Here is an 18,258-nt window from a genome sequence, read left to right on the forward strand (position 1 = left end):
AATCAAAACTGGAAACAGAACTGATCGAATCGAACTCTAAAAACCTTTCCAAGATGTATAATTTGTTGCTAGAGTGGCATACGAAAGATGAACTGGTTAAATCTACAATGATAGATTGGGCAAAAGATGTGGGTCATAATATTATGATGGATGACTGGGAGAGATTGTGGCAGAAAGGTATCAATTTTACTGCATGCAACAGTTTAAGAGAAAATGTAATGAAAATGATATATAGATGGTATCTGACACCAGTTAAGATAGCTAGAATGAATTCTAAAATGTCGGATGTGTGTTGGAAATGTAAATCGTCGAAAGGTACCTTTTATCATATGTGGTGGTCGTGTTCAGGGGTAAAGGCCTTCTGGGACAAGATTTATAATGAGCTTAAAAAGGTAATGAAAATTACCTTTTGTAAGAAACCAGAGGCATTTCTTTTGAGCATGACCAACGAAGAGATACCCAGTCAGGATAGAGTGTTTTTCATGTATGCCACGACAGCGGCTAGAATCTTATTGGCAAGAACCTGGAAGGGCGAAGAGATACCAACAATTGAAGAATGGCAGATGAAGTTGATGGAGTTTATGGAACTCGCAGATCTGACCGCCAGAATCCGAGACCAGAGGGAGGAGAAGGTGTCGCAAGATTGGAAGAAATTTAAGGACTATTTAGTTAAGCATGTGAAATTGAATGTCTGAATATTTGAGCAGAAATATATATAAGAATCGGCTTTAGAAGTATAAGGCTAGTTATAATGGTTATAAAAGAAATTTTGATGTGATAGATTCATTTGTATAAGAAAGTGTTAAGATATAGAATATAAGTTAAGAAATATATTGGTTTAGATAAATTTAAAGAACATTAGGATATTGAGTATAAGATAATGGAAAAAGAAAGGAAGCTACCTTAAAAAGTATATATGTTTTTGAAGACAGAGGAGGGACCAGGGGAAGTCCCCCTAAGAAGTATAAATAAGTAGAGTAACAAAGATAAGAATTTGATAAGGTTTGTATAAGTTTTCTTTTTTTTGGTATGTTAATGTTGTGTTTTTTATTGTTGAATTGTTTATTATGTTTTTCTATGTTCATGTTTATGTATGTTTAATGTTGTTTCTTTTTTGTTATATGATAAAATAATAAAATCTCTTTAAAAAAAAAAGTGTTGAATTGAAACAGGACAAAAATGAATCGGCTCTTTAAAAATGCACAACTCTATGCTGGCTGAAATGTGATTCCTTAAAGGTGCATTGTTGCTTAAAAACACCTTGCCGAAGTGTTTTCTCTCTAGATAATATTTTCTCTCTCTCTACAGAATATGTTTTTCCCTTATACTTTCATAGGGGTAGCCCACTACAGAATTTTGCTTTTTCTAGTAGTTATCAGTGCCCTTATAAAACACCAGCCATGTCTTATTTGCTTGTTTCAGGACATTTGGGCACCTGAGGTGAACAACAAAATGGTGCCCCCCTCCATACCAGGGAGAAAGGGGCAAGCAGAGATATATATCAGGAACGGAGAGGGGAATATACATCGGGATCTGCTGCCTCTGGACTCCGCCACCTGAGGCAGTTGCCTCACCTTGCCTCATGGGTAGGCTGGCCCTGGTAGGACTGGGTATTGCTAGCATTATCCACAGCAAGAAGCCATCACTTCTGCCAACAGTTACCTTTCACTGGAGCTCATTCACTAGAGGGCAGTGAAATGGTTTATAGTAGGAGGGTGTTTATTATGAATTTGTGGTGAACTCTACTCCAGAGACGGGGGACCTTTCCTGCTGGGAGGCTGGATCCTGAGGTTACAAACCCCACTTTAGGCATGGAGCCATGCCATATGACGCTCGGGGAAAAGAGTCTCATGTTGGCCTCATTAGTCCTACACACTGGAGATTCCCAGCCGCTGCTCTAACCAGCAGAAACAGAGTCTTCCAAGTCAGAAGAGAACTCCGTTCATTACAAAGTTTTCCTTCTGTGACTCTGCATACTTCCCCCTCTTGATGGCCTCTGCTAATTCTGTTTTTCTAGTGTAACTGACAATGCATTCTTCAGGCTCACTTTTCTATTACCCCTTCTCTTTGTATTATCTCATGCTTTTATGTGCGTTTCGTGAAGCATGAGAGTAGGCCAATTCATCTTATCTTCCTCACTTTCCAGGACCATGGAATACAGGAGCACAGCTACAGGACTAAGATTTAATTGAGATACCCTGTAGAGCCATAACACACAAGTCACATAGAAATAAGTTCTATTGTCTCTGGGAAATATATTTGCAGCACACTTTTAAAAAGTAATGACTTGGAATGCTTTTCTTGCCGAAGAACACACAAGAATAGCCTTGTCATATGAAACCAAGGCTTCTATAACTTGCAATTCCTCAGTTAACCTTCAAACAATTGTTTTTACAAGTATTTTAGGCTGCAATACTTTACTAGTGAGGGACGCGGTTGGGCATGTGGTGTTAAACCACAGAGCCTAGGGCTTGCTGATCAGAAGGTCGGTGGTTCGAATCCCCGCGACGGGGTGAGCTCCCGTTGCTCGGTCCCTGCTCCTGCCCACCTAGCAGTTCGAAAGCACATCTAAGTGCAAGTAGATAAATAGGTACCGCTCCGGCAGGAAGGTAAACGGCGTTTCCGTGCGCTGCTCTGGTTTGCCAGAAGCGGCTTAGTCATGCTGGCCACATGACCTGGAAGCTGTCTGCGGACAAACGCCGGCTCCCTTGGCCAGTAAAGCGAGATGAGTGCCACTGTTGCACCTGTGCCTGGGACCCAATATAGACCAGAAGGAAAACTCCAAGCAGCTTTTCTCTAAGCATTCTTTATTGATTTGCCATGGCAGAGCAATGGTACAGCTGGCTAGTGCCCAAAAGTCTGCACACCCTCACAAGCACATACAGGGGTGTTTTATACTCTTTACAAACTGCTAATAACCCAACCCCTAGCATTCCTTCTGGCCAATCAGGCTGGGGAATACACCCATCTGGCTGTCTTACATGTTTCAAACTGCTTTAGCCATCAGGAGGTGCTATATACTTATTCTAGCATTTAACTGCCTAGCCGTTGACCTTCGCCTGCACCTGCATCCCAATAATAGCCAAGGCTATTGCTGACATCGGTGATGGGGTCAGTTCTGCGGTTAACTAGTCTACCGAAACTAGACAGTCTGTTCAAAACAGGAAGTTTGTGGTCAGCTGTTTTGCCAAACTGCTGATCTGCTATGTTTGCCTAAGAAGCTGCAATGTAAGGATTTTGGCTAGGGCAAAGTTGAATCGGTCAAAAGGGAATCGGAGCGAAGCTGTATCTAAAATGGGGTTTCTTATGGCTATCTCTTTGTCCATTCTGCCCTTACATATCTGGTGCCTCATTCCTGGTGCCTCATTTTCCCCCCTTTCAATCGAGAGGAGCAGCTTGTTCTGCTTCCTCATCAGATTGACCTACTGAGCTTTCAGCTATACATAAAAGGACTTCCCACCCCCCTTTGGTGACTCTGGGTGGCGTGTCCCTGGTGTGAAAGCTTCAAATCTCCTTGTGACTACACTGGAGGAAGTCGAATAAGAGCCAGTGCCTCACCCCAAGTTCATTCCTCGAGGACTAAATTCTGGTTTACTGTTACAGCTGAATATGGCCCATATTTCTTATGGAGGGTGGTGACATTTACTTGAGGACTGGAAGGGACTAATAAAAGTAGTGTGAGAAGAATAGGATCAATGAATATTTACCTACTCTGACTTCTTGAGAGCAGTTGCAATGTAGCAAATAGTCGGGAATAACTTTCTAACAGTAAGAACTGTTTGGCTGTAGAATGGACTCCCTATTCTCTTTGCCAGTGAAAATACACCCATAGGTATAAAAGACTAGGCCCTCCCCTTTGGTTCCCAACTATATACACGCAAGAGAATAGAAAGAGGTATTGTTGCCTTAACAAAGTCAATTTCAAGGGGTCAACAGGATTTCCCTTTTCATCTACCCGTCCAATCCCAACAACCTAGACCAACATTGTTCACACCTCTAACACTCCCAATCTATAGAATTATGCCCTGTCTAACAACTGGTCGACAAACCAATAATAACAATGTCCTTCTGACCAATTTTCCCGATGTGGTTCAGCTGGAGATGGTCTCCGTTGCATAAAATGGAAGTTTCCGGTGGCCCATGCATCGAGTGACAGCGTCCGGTGTGTCACAGCAGGGGCTACTTCAATTCGGTCTCCCGTGCGCTGGGCGTCCTTGCCGGTCAGACGCAGCAGGGGAGACTAGTGCACCGTGCGTTGAGTACCTACTCCTGGCTAGGCACAGCAGGGTGTCGACTTCAGGGGGTCACCTCGGCCTTTCACCGCCGTTGGGGTGGATAGGAGAACCGTGTATGGACCGTGTAAGAAGGTCGCGCTTCCACTCCTTCACCCACACGCTATAGCAGGCTGGAACTGATGGACTGGCTCAGCAAAGCTGCACAGTGTTCGCTCGAGGGCCCACCTGCTGAGGGAATGACAACACACAGACACAGACAGACAGACAGATAGAGAGATTATTTGTTCGTGGAAGGTGATATGCTCTTCCACCTGTCCATTCTAGCTGCTACTTTCGTGGTTTCCTGTAGAGGAGTTCAAATGGTAACATCTTAGTGGGGGAACTTCGGTGAAGTCCACAATCAGGCTCTTCATGGGAGTGTAGCCTACATGTTATACTCCAGGTGGGGGTAGAGATCCCTGCTTGGGGTCGTTTTTTGCACACAGGATACATCTCTGGGAAATAGCAGCAGTCAGTTGAGAGAGATTTGGCACACATAGTTTTCTCCCGAGATGTTCCCTAGCAGCAGTGCCTCCCAAGTGTGTGGACTCATGGTAATTTTTCACAATCTTGCTGGCCAGGTGTTGGGGCACAAATACTCGGTTGTCTGGGAGGAGTAGCCATCCATCTTGCAGTCGGGCTCCCTCCTGATGTGCCCATTCTTGTTCTTCAGGGGCATAGTGAGGCTCTACGTCCTCAGGGGTTATGTCTGGGATAAGAGCAGCCACGGTTGTAGGTGTTGGTTTCAGAGCTGCCTCTCGGGCAGCCTTGTCTGCCTTATGGTTGCCTCTGGTGACCAAATCTCTACCTCGCCCGTGTCCTTTGCAGTGCATCACAGCAATCTTCTCGGGAGCCCACACCGCCTCTAATAGACTTTCCACTTCTTGTCCATACTTCAAGGCTTGAAGTGTTTTTTGATTGTTGGAAACGCTTCAAACCAACTTCTGCACTTCTTGGAGCCCGGCACGTTTCCTCTGCGCGTACCTTACTGAAGCGCCTTTCCTTGCTGCCGTCTCCTGTGCTATTCAGCAGAGTTATCTTCTCTTATCTTCTCTCACGCAGCGGGGGTGTGCATGCCAGCATATTACAGACAACAGAGTCCGGCTTCTTTCTAATCTAGAAGCTTTATTTTACAAGGCATAAATCTACATTCCTGGAGAGACGCAAGCCATGTTTGTGGCTTCTCCCTTCTCTCCGTTCTCCGGACACAGAAAAAGAAAGTATCACATTACACAATACAACAGTACACAGAGCATCCGGTGACGCTCTTCCTCCTGTGGGTGGGACAACCTGGTTGAGCTTGTTAACTCTAAAAGCTCCAAACCTCTACACCCCCTCTTGTCCCGCACACAGGGGCGTTGTAAGCTTGCAGCTTACCTCACACAAACCCTCACAGAACTCCCCATGACGTTGGAAGTTCCTGGGCTTCGTGAACCCAACCCTCTGGTTCACCTGACCAGGACAGTACTTCAGCTTCTCCAAGCCGGTCTGAACACACACGTCTCGAAAGAGAACGTCTAGGTGTTTGGGTCTGGCCTTGACTTGTCCAGACTCTGCCACCAACAAACAGAGTTGGTTGTCCTCCCAAACCATCACGGGCAGGCAACTCTGAACGCAGATCTCTTGGACCAAACACCTATAGAACTCCAGTTCCCTGCAAAGCACTGACAACGCACTGTACTTGGCTTCTGCACGAGAACGAGCAATGAGGCTCTGGCACCGGGACTTCAGCCCGCCTAGAGCTCCTCCACACTGTACAACCATTTCAGACACAGATTTCCTGTCCTCGGAATTTGCCCAACCGCCGTCGCACCAGCGCGTGAGCTGGGGCTCACCGGTAGCTGACAACTCCGGGCAAAACTCCTTAGTCTCCTGCAAACTCTGGAGCACTCTCACCATGCCATTCCAGGCATGCATGCTGGGATTTGCAGCCTCCTTGCTGAACAGATCCACAGCAACTGCTATGTCAGGTTTGCTCAACCGTGAAGGAAACAACAGCCTCCCAGGAGCTGACCTAAACACCTCGGGGCTCTCGAACTCAGAGCGTTCCCCGGTCTGACTGTCCTCACCTAGACACGTCTCCATGGGTGTTCTGACACTAGCACATTCAGACACTCTGAACTTCTTCAACAACTGCACTACCTTGCCAGTCTGATTGAGCAAGACACTACCGTCTTCGGCTCTGTCTACCTGCACACCTAGGTAAACACCAACAGGGCTTAGGTTCCTGAGCTGGAAAGACTGACCAAGCTCCTCTGCGAACCGTTGCACCTGTCCCCTGGTCTCCACCAGGTAAAGCATGTCCGCACTGGACTGCAGAACTAGCTCCTGCTCTGGACTTACTCCTGCCAGAAACAGGCAGCTATCAGCACATCTCTGGCTGACACCTAGCTTACTCAAAGCTTCTTGCACGCCTGAGGACCAATCTCTGGCTGACTCCTTCAAGCCAGTGATTGCCTCGTGCAAACTCCACACCTGATTTGGCCCGTTGTCCTCGAACCCTGGTGGAGGTACCTCGTACCTCTCCTCATCCAGGTCGGAATCCAAACAGGCACCCAAACCAAAGTGGCTTGCCTCAAAGCTGCTTTGAGTCGCGACCGCTAACAGCATGCGCGTGGTTTCGCTTCTGAGAGAGGGCGCGTCCAGTACCTCAGAACAATGGACCCCCTCCTCCTGAGTGAAACCTCTGGCTACTGACCTAGCCTTGCACTGCAACTCGCCAGTTGCTGTCGTCTTGAGTCTGCACACCCAACGACCTTCTGACAGCGTCGTGGTTGTGCACACACCCAAAGACCTCATTGAGCTTACCTGCTCTACCATGGCATCCTGCCATTTCTGGGCTTCACCTTGAGATACCCATTGAACCTTCACAAGGCTTTCCGGTTCACACTGAACCAAACAAGCACTCACGCTAGTGGCCGTGAACCTTTCGGGCAGAATCCCTTCAGTGGATCGTGCAGACTGCTGTGATACCACTTCAGGTTCTCCCTCTGTTCCAGTTGCACTGGATTCCACCTGCACGTCCTTGACGTCAGGCATCTCACCTACAGACTTGCTGCGCCTGTGCATCCTAACTGAACCACCCAAGGATGACGTTGGCGCGCCTTTGGGCTCCTGCTTCACTGCCAAAGAACCCTGCTCTTGCTCCGGGACGAGACCTGCGCCAGGCTCTCCTGGAGAAGAGTTGCCACACAAAGAGTCGCCAAGCGTGGCCTGCCTCCTAGTCCGTGACATAGGAGTTGCGGGTGCACTCCCAGGCTGCTGCCTTGGAGTTGCCCCTAGCTGCGCTGCACCCTGGTGATGGCCGGGAACTCGGCCCGAGCCACCAGCAGTTGCCAAAACCACAGCGATACCCCCTCTTGGGGCTGATCCACCTGGACCACTGCCACCAGCAGGTGGCGCATTGGCCTGTCCAGCACTGACAGGACCATCCAGAACATCAGGGCTTCTAGGGATGTGTTCCAATCCATTCTGCTCAAAGAATTCAGCACTCCTGCTGACTAGAACCTGGGTCTGGTCACTATCTGGGTTAACTAACCTCCAGCTATGCAAGCTGGGTTCGCACCCACAGAAAGACACTTTCAGAACCTTGGTACCACCCAGTTCCACCCGGAACCCTTGTGGAAGCTCTGCATCCAAGAGCATGTCTTCAGTGGCAGCATGCAGCATCCTTTGCTGCCTCTCTGCAAGACCACATACCTGTGAAGAAAGCAGGTTAGTCACACTGTGCTTACTCCCCCTCTCACTGAGGACCTGGGAACAGCCTACTCCAGTAGAAACCTGCTGTTCCACTGCAACCAGTGGTGCTGCCTCAGTTGCCTCCTTGAGCAACGCAGACCACATGTGATGAGAGAAAACATCAGCCAAACACTCAGAACAACACGCTCCCCCCAGGTTAGCTTCTGGCATCCCTTCAGAAACAGCCACATGAACCAGGGAAAAGGGACGTGTGGTTTCCCTTTCAGACGCGGGGTAGCAGGATGTCGACTCCTCGACCTTGCAAACCCTGCAATCAAGAAAGCTGTTACATGCCCTTAACTTGCACCCTTCAGAGAACTCAGGCTGCTTCAGCACACTGTCCCAGTGGCGACTTGCCAGCCTTTGGTACCACTGACACAAACGTAAGTGGTGCACGGGCACACTGGTGCACTGAGCAAGCATTCCATCAGCGCCACCTCCCCCTGTTCTTGCTTGAGGCCCCTCGACAGCAAACAGCCCGTCCTGGCTGCATTCCATGCGTAGAAGCATCTTCTGGCCCCTGCAAGCAGAACAGGTGATAAGCACAAAACAAACAGCAAAAACATTGGACAGAAGGTTTGACATAAACAGATACACAGTTATGTCAACAACCACAGAAAATGCCAGTTCTGTCCCTTTAAGACTTGCAGAGACTGTCTCAAGCACGACAAACTGTCTCTTGCATCCAACAGTCACAAACTGCCTCTCGACTGCAGCAGCCAGTACGTTGAACTGCTCTGTAGAAGGAGACTCGCAGTTCCTCACAAGTCCACCAGGAGGAACGATGATGACGACGACGGCAACCATCACATGCAGCCCACCAGGGTTGGCCTTCGTTGCCACGGCAACTGCACGACAACAGTAGGCATCCTCTTCCGCCTGGGCTGTGGTAGAGCTGTTGCGATTCTCATGGCCAGTACCACACGTCATGTCCTTGGCCTTATCTTCAGCCATGCACGTCAACAAAAGACCAGGTGCAGGCGACGTGACACAACACAGCTCCACAGTTAATGCCTTTTTCGCTGGCTTCAGACTTGGAAACAGCCCCTCCCTTTCTGGGAGCAAAGCCCACGGCGATCTGGCCCCCCTCCTGCTTTCCATGGCACTGTTGCTGCACAACAGCCATAAGACGAGCTGGGGGCAAGCCTTCCAAAGCCACTTCAGCCAGTCCCTCAGCCCCTTGAAACTGGGCTAGGGTCTTCTTCCAGGCTTCACAAGCACTGGCCAGACCATCCTCCTCACAGGCGTTGGCCAAAACATCAACGCTCTCAGGGAACAGCCCTCTGCATTGAAGCTATGAGGCTGGAGGTGCTTGCAAACAAAAGCTGCCCTCCTCCTTGCTGGGAATGCTATGGCTCCCTCCATCTTGCCCAGGGGTAGCGTACTTATGAATCTGTAGCTTCTCACCCGGCTCCACAGATGGGGGTTTCACCAGAGAGGTACAACTGCTTTTGCAGCCCTCGATCTGGGCTTCCCTGCTGCCTTCCAACCTCTGGCAGCAGGTTTTAGGCTCCTGAGCCATTCAGCAGACTGAGCCATTCAGCAGAGGAAACGTGCCGGGCTCCAAGAAGTGCAGAAGTTGGTTTGAAGCGTTTCCAACAATCAAAAAACACTTCAGGTTATGGGCCCAGCACGCTTCCGCTGCGCGTACCTTACTGAAGCGCCTTTCCTTGCTGCCGTCTCCTGTGCTATTCAGCAGAGTTATCTTCTCTTATCTTCTCTCACGCAGCGGGGGTGTGCATGCCAGCATATTACAGACAACAGAGTCCGGCTTCTTTCTAATCTAGAAGCTTTATTTTACAAGGCATAAATCTACATTCCTGGAGAGACGCAAGCCATGTTTGTGGCTTCTCCCTTCTCTCCGTTCTCCGGACACAGAAAAAGAAAGTATCACATTACACAATACAACAGTACACAGAGCATCCGGTGACGCTCTTCCTCCTGTGGGTGGGACAACCTGGTTGAGCTTGTTAACTCTAAAAGCTCCAAACCTCTACAGGCTCCTATCAAGCCTCTCTCCTTCCATAGAGCTCCATGCGCATGCAGGGTTAAGAAGGCATACTTCGAGTCTGTGTATATATTTGCCTTACATCCAGCTGCCAGTTGCAGGGCTCTGGTGAGTGCAATTATTTCGGCCTTCTGGGCAGAGGTTCCTGGTTGTAAGGATTCTGCCTCTACAACTTCCTCGTTGGTCACCACAACATACCCGGCCTTCCTGAGTCCGTTGGTTACAAAGCTGCTTCCATCTGTGTAATATACTATATCGGGATCTTTCAATGGCCCATCCTTCAAATCTGGCCTGCTAGAGTAGACCTCATCCATCACCTGGAGACAGTCATGGTGCTCTATTTCTTCTTCATCAGGCAAGGGCATCAGGATGGCGCGGTCTACCCTAGATGTAGTCTGGGATTTTCACACAGCGTAGCCGTTACTGCTCTCTGGCAGGGTGGTCATCCTTTTACTACTGAGTCCAATTGTTTAGAAAATTAGGCTTCCGGCCGATTCCAGCTTCCCAGTTTCCGAGTCTGGACTCCTGCTGCCACATTATTCTGTTTGTGGACATACAACTGGAAGGGTTTCTCTGGATTTGGCAATCTTGGGGCCGGTGCCTCCATTAGGCATCTTTTAATAGTCTCAAAGGCCTTTTGTTGTTCTGGTCCCCACACAAAGGGGTCTTCCTCCACTCCTCTTGTTTTCTCATTCAGGGGTTCTGCTAAAACACTGAAGCCAGGTATTTAGCACCACCCTGTATTTCCCTAGGAAGTCCCACAACTGCTTCCTAGTGGTGGGCTCTTTATGAGACATATGGCTTCTTTCCTCTGTGGTATGATACATTGAAGCCTAAATACTTGACTTCCTTCAGACACAATTTATGCCTTTCTCTGAGAGGCTTGTATCCTGCCTCCCATAACAAGTGTAACAGTTCTTCTGTACCCCCTTTTCCTTTTGGGCTGCTAGCACAATTCACAATTGGCAGCAACTGTTGGTACATCCTGCCTCCACTGAGGGCAGTTGTATACAAATATCATTTCACTCCCATTGGGAAAGCCACACCCTTTCATTCCTTAGGTATCGGGCAGACCCATCAATGAATCAAAATTGCAGAGGCACTCTTTTCCCTGTTGCCACAAACTCCAAGCAGCCATCTCCTCATTTGCAGACACTTATAACTCAAAAGGCTGTGCAGCTACAACAGATTTAGCCTCAGATAACACTTTCCGTTGCTGCTTCCCATTATTCCTTTGTTCACAAATCCCATTTTAGGGGTATATGTATAAATGAGGTAAACCTGTGCCCTGGATTCAAGAGCTAAACATTTTGCATCAAAGGAATGCCAAATTAATGTAATCAGTGACCATTATCGGGTATCCTAATTACAGAAAAGAAGCAATACACCCACATTTTTGCTGTACCCAACTACTCATTCAATGATGAATTGGTACTGGGAGACAGTCTCCCTTTCTGACCCCATTTTCCATAAACATATTGAACAACACATAACACTAAAACTTCTATACTTCCATACAGGGGACAGAAGATAGGTGAATAGATTAATATAACAGAAATGACTTGGTATGCAATTGCATTATACAGAGTACCTAAATTTTCGTCCCATTCTGGCATCCACCATCCTCAACTCAAAGTGCCATACAGCAAGACATATTTATTTTCAGATACTACAAATATTAAAATAAACTCAGTCCAGAGGATCATTACCCAATCCTCCCTTTTTCTTTGATGCTGCTTTGTTAACAAACTGGCAATGAATGACAGCTATGGTCCATTGGAGGGAAAAGCAAAGCAACCAACCAACAATAATCAGTGCAGGCCTAAACATGTCTTTAACAAAACAAAGTGACATTAAACCAGTAAAATTCCAATTGAAACCAGTTATAGGACGAAACCAGCAAATTTAATCCAGTCACCTATCAGTCTGCTTGAAAGATACCTTTTCCCTAGCTGGTGGGACACGGTTCCAGCTCTTTCCCCCCTTACCAAGGTAGAGAAAGGGGAAAGGCTGCTGCGAAGGAAATTTCTGTGCTTTTAAAATGAGGCTTTTTCTGTTCCCCCGCTCCCCCTCCCTTTCCTCCATTTTCTTCCACTTCCCCTTTTTCTCTGCTTCCAGCAAGCTTTTGTTAGAGACCTTTAAAAAAAAAAAGGAACAGGGGGGGGGGTTCTCTCATATCCATAACAAATATCAATTAAGATACAAACAATTAATGAATTGCCGGAACCAAGTCAGTTAATTTGTGGCTTCATCCTAACTAACAAGAAACAGAGCAACCCAAAAGATTTCTGAAACCCTTTCACCAATCTTCCCAGCACATATCAAAAGGCAAGCATTTCTACTTACAGAAGTTATTATTGTTTAGTCCCTTCCAACTCCTCGCGATGCCATGGACCAGGGCACGCCAGGCACCCATGACCTCCACCACCTCCATCAGCCTAATCAAACCCATACTGGCAGCCTCGAGAACATTGACCAACATCTCATCCTCTGTCGTCTCATTCTTGTGCCCTCAATCTTTCCCAACATCAGGGTCTCCTCCAGGGAGTCCTCTCCTCTCATGAGGTAGCCAAAGCACTGGAGCCTCAGCCTCAGGATCTGTCCCTCCAGTGGGCAATCCAAGGCGGACCTCCCCCATAATGGACAGGCTTGATCTTCTTGCAGTCCATAGGACTCTCAAGAGTCTTCTCCAGCACCATAATTCAATTACAGAAGTATTTGGCAATAATTACCTGTAACTCACACCCTTTTACAACGTACCTTAACTCTCAGGATAGCAGGATTGCCTTTCAATGCAAATGCCTGGACTCAGGGCTACCTTTGCTTTGCCCTTTGCCCCCCTTTTGCCAGGCTGAGCAGCATGAAATGCAAATACTCTAAATCACCCACTTTCAAAAGGCTAGGAGAATTACTTATTGGAGGGAAACAGAATAAAAGTCTGAAGACCACAGATGACAAAGTTAGGCAAAGAAGGGGAAGAGAAAGTTGTGGTTTTCCACAGCCCCTCCGATCCAGTTGGAGAAAACACAAGCCTCGATGCAAACACACCAAAGAAAAGACCGTTTGCAAGACACCCACACACGCAGGCCCCCCCCTCTCCTCTCAGCCCTTTTGCTAAAGAGGAAGAGAGGAAAAGCTCACCCCTTTTCATCACCAATTCCTCCAGAGCCTACAAAACAGGTAGGCTGCCACTGTGCAGCTATGCCTTCAAAACCCTGACTCTAAGGGTCCCTAAAGGTCTTACATCCTCTAAAACCCTGCCTCTACGCAGGCACACTTCTCAGAACCCATTGCATGAAAACCAAAGATATGCAGAAACATACAAGGAAGTACAAGGGAGTTGCCCCGCTGTGGTGCAACGACCAGCATAAAACAACAAGAAGGTGGGGGGGAGGTTGCTACCCTGCAACCCTCACCATTACACACACACACAGATTGCTTCTGTCGATCCCAGCAATATTCAAAGCTGGAAACCAGAAAAGCTAAGTCCCCCCCTTTCCTTCCCCAGGAGAAATTAACTGAAGGATAGCTGGGAAAAACTTAACAAAATAAAGATTCTCTCCCCTGTCCCAGCCCTCTGGAACCCAGAGCCCTGGCCTTGACACATAACACAATTACACAGTTGTGTTAAAGCAGAGAGAAAACACAAAGAGATCCACACAATATCACACACACCTATATTTGGCCTGTGCTTCTGGGTAACACAGCACTCTGCAACAACTCAAAAGATAACCTCAGCCATTATTTTGGAACCTATTTCCAATAGTACCGGTACCTTCAAATGGAGTATTTGCTGTAGAGCAACCCCAAACCCATTATGTCCCATGTAGTGCTTTTCACCAACCTTTTTTTTTTTAGTGTTCTTTAGTCATCCACATTCATCACACAGCACTTCATTAATCACACACCACTTCATCACACAGCTAAATTTCCCAATCATTCAGTCCTTTCACACCAAACCAAACGCTACCTCCCTTTTCCCCTTTTCCTCCTACCTATATGCATGTTTTTCATCAGTGGACCACTTACCACTGATTACTGACATCGCAACCTATATGTGTGCCTTCAATGGACCTCTTTCAGACCATTGAGTAGTGGCACACTTACCTATGCGCGTGTTTTCCCCAGCGGACCTCTTTCCTGCTGAGTACTGGCAGCACGCTGGAGAGTGATCAAGTCTCCCATCTTCTCCCAATAGAGAAGGCCATTCCTTACCCAGCCGGCTCCTGTCTCCCTCTGTTCCTCGGTCCGTTGCCGTCTTCGTACAGGTCAAGGGGGGGGCCAAGGACACGTCCCAGTCTCCTCTGGCAAATCTGCCAGGCGGCCGCAGGAGAAGAAGGGCGGCTCCCAGGAACCCCTCCCTCTGTACGATAGGGCAAGGGGGCTGCCTCTGGTCAAAGAAGGCTAACCCTTCATCCGAGTCACGCTTGCACCAGGAAATGTTGCACCTGTGCCTGGGACCCAATATAGACCAGAAGGAAAACTCCAAGCAGCTTTTCTCTAAGCATTCTTTATTGATTTGCCATGGCAGAGCAATGGTACAGCTGGCTAGTGCCCAAAAGTCTGCACACCCTCACAAGCACATACAGGGGTGTTTTATACTCTTTACAAACTGCTAATAACCCAACCCCTAGCATTCCTTCTGGCCAATCAGGCTGGGGAATACACCCATCTGGCTGTCTTACATGTTTCAAACTGCTTTAGCCATCAGGAGGTGCTATATACTTATTCTAGCATTTAACTGCCTAGCCGTTGACCTTCGCCTGCACCTGCATCCCAATAATAGCCAAGGCTATTGCTGACATCGGTGATGGGGTCAGTTCTGCGGTTAACTAGTCTACCGAAACTAGACAGTCTGTTCAAAACAGGAAGTTTGTGGTCAGCTGTTTTGCCAAACTGCTGATCTGCTATGTTTGCCTAAGAAGCTGCAATGTAAGGATTTTGGCTAGGGCAAAGTTGAATCGGTCAAAAGGGAATCGGAGCGAAGCTGTATCTAAAATGGGGTTTCTTATGGCTATCTCTTTGTCCATTCTGCCCTTACATATCTGGTGCCTCATTCCTGGTGCCTCACCACAACCCCAGAGTCATTCGCGACTGGACCTAATGGTCAGGGGTCCCTTTACATTTACCTTTTACTTTACTAGTGAGACTTCTTTTTTAGTAGATATTGCACTGTAAATGGATGGTTGGTACATACTATACTTTTTATTGAAAACATTGTAACAATGACCCTTAAAGGTACAGTGGTACCTCGGTTTTCAAACGAAATCCGTTCCAGAAGTCCGTTTGAGTTCCGAAACATTTGAAAACCTAAGCTGGAAACATAAGCTGCGGTCCTATAACCATTTACCAGACTATAAGCCTCGAAGGGATTTGCATTTAGTAAACATTCATAAAATGTACATTAAGTTCCATTCCCATGTATGTTTACTCAAAAGCAGGTTCTCTCTGGGCTCACCCACACTTCTGCTTGTCCTACACTTGGAAAACTTGGGTCCAGGTGGTTTTTGACTTGTCCTGTGCCTTCTAGGCACAGGTCTGAGCATTATTGCCTTTGCCCCACTGCTTTCCCCTGGAAAATCCTCTCTTTAGTGCTAAATCAGAGCAAACCACGGTCTGTGGAATACCTGGTTGCCCTTTGTTCTGCTTCAGTGCTAAGCTGTGGGTTTTCCCGGGGGGGGGGGCAGCAGGGCAAACAGGAGTGTGGATGCGGCCTCTGTTTACTATGGCTTACCCAGAGGAAATTAGTCATGACTAATTTTACCTAGATTAAGAGTATTTCTTACCAAGGCAATGCTGCTTAAACCTATCACACTTTGTGTAAATACGTTTTTAGGAGAAAATAAACTGCAGAGTTTGGAGTTGCAATAATTAGAGCTCATCCAATTAAAATATTCTACCCTACATCAAGCATTTTCACAATGGTCTGTACTTTTTTCAGTGGAAGCGTAGGAATCCATTCCCAGTTGCTCCCAGTAAAGCAGTGTCAAATATAATGGGACACTTGGGTGCAGCTTCACCTTCTGATTTCCTTGTTCTCTTTTCTGATTCCTTTCTGTTTCCTGCAACAAACTGTGCATTTGTTCAATTATGGTAGCTTTATTAAGTGGTCACTGTTTCCTGTATTATTAAAATCAAGATAATAATATTAATATTAATAATGTAATACGCTTCCATTCTATTGTCCCACTAGCTTTTTCCTTTTTTTAAAAAAAGGTTAATTGGTTTATAGTATCCATGATCATTTGTATTTTAAAATTCCTCATTATGATTTTGTAAAAAAACAAATCTGCATTTTAGGGATAGCACTGCCCACCTGTAAAAAAATAAAAATAAAACGGACTCTGAGCTTTAAGAACATTAATATTCCAGCACTTCTGAACTGCAGTCTGAACAAAGGATGCCCTGGGTATTGCTAACAGCAAGAGCCATTCTCCTGCTGTTTAGGGAGGCAGACGTACGATCGGGAGTTGCACCTGCATCTGAACTGGAGGAATGCTGAAAGTGGAGCAGTAACAACTGAAGCTATCTTTGGAAAAGCTGCATGACCTTCAGAGCCAATCCTCTTGGTCTTTTCTCAGAGGGATACTTGCGTGTTCCCCCACTGTTTCTATGGATTTCTGAGCATTTGCCAGCATCTTGAAAAAGCAATTGGAAAAAGCACCCCTGGGTTTACCTCTATAGCAGAGATTACCAATACACTTCCTATGTGGCAAAGTACACAGGAAATGTATTTTGCCACATAGCAAAACTCCTTTATTGTAAAGCTTAACCACCTGTGAAGCTCCCACCAGTAAGGACCCCCCAGTTATGGAGTGTGTATGCCCAGGCATATACATGCATGAGGATTAAATGCTGTTACAAAATAAAAGTGAAGGATATAAATGTTGCATGGCTAAATTTTGGAAACAATGCTTTCTCCTCTCTTACAGTTGTGTAAATATTTTACCATACCATGAATTAAAAATTAAGATGGTCACCAGGGCCACAGACAAAATTGCCTCAGGGACTTAATCCAGTATATCCCTCATATACTGTACCATCACTCAACTATGTCATCCAGGTGCAAAAGGAATTGAAAACATATCTACCTGTACAATTGAAGCTATCACATGCCCACATTTATCAGAATGGACTTCTGCTAAATCTGTGTATTATAGTAACTAACCCTTGGGGTCAACAATCATTCTCTTAATTATTCCCAATGCAGTTAATTACACTTGCAGATTTTTCACTAGTACCACCATGGACTATGTTGGTATGGCAGTCTGAAATAACCAGAGATCCACTGCCACCTATTGCTTTGAAAGGTGTACTTCATTTCAGTTAACACATGGTGGGTCATAGAGGATTGTGTCATAGAGAAGGTTGTAGTCGGTCTTAATGACAAGCATAATCCATTGTTTTGTCTTACAAATTAACTCACTCACTCCTTCAGAACTAACTCACAAAAAGATAATGTAGAATATCAAGACAGACCATTAAGTTTTATAGAGCCTCCGTAGAACAGTAGACTAAAGACATGAGCCATAAGCCCCTGGTTTAATCTTCCTCTTGGCCATGTCACTAGCTGATTTTACCCAAGCCACCATCTCTCTCAGTACTAGAACATAGGACATGGACTGACACTTAACAGGGTTTTTGTAAGGATCAGTGAAATATATGTGAAGCATCAAGCACTAATAAAAAATTGTACATAAATATTCAGTATTACTTACTGTTCACTCATATCTCTGACCTATTAGCGATGTATCCATCTCATTTCTCTCCACACACACACACACACACACACACACCCCTCCTAATCTGGCCTTTAGATGAATCAAGCATTTGGTTATTATACTCCTGTTACAGTTACAATCTACATTCCCAATACAGCTACTCAGAATAGTGTTCTGTAATTTTCCAAAGGCCAGCAGCTGAATGGAAATGATAAGATTACAAAGAAAGTGAAGAAAGGAGTAAACACAGACTGGCTGTTGCTCATACAAGTATGCCATACCCTCCAACGTTCCTCAGATGAAAAGGGGGCATTTCTCACTCCTCCCAACTGAACCTCCTCAACCCCCCCCCCATTTCTCTCTTCTCCCCCCCCCCATTTCCTATCAGAAGGGCAAGCGCCATGACGACTTCACTAATGGGACATAGCACACATGCCATTGACCCACCTTTGCCGTTAATTCTGATTTTATTATTTGGTGGATTTACAAAAAGAAACACACCAATAAATAATTTTTT

Source organism: Lacerta agilis, chromosome 12 (genome assembly GCF_009819535.1).
Source record: "Lacerta agilis isolate rLacAgi1 chromosome 12, rLacAgi1.pri, whole genome shotgun sequence".
Taxonomy (NCBI): domain Eukaryota; kingdom Metazoa; phylum Chordata; class Lepidosauria; order Squamata; family Lacertidae; genus Lacerta; species Lacerta agilis.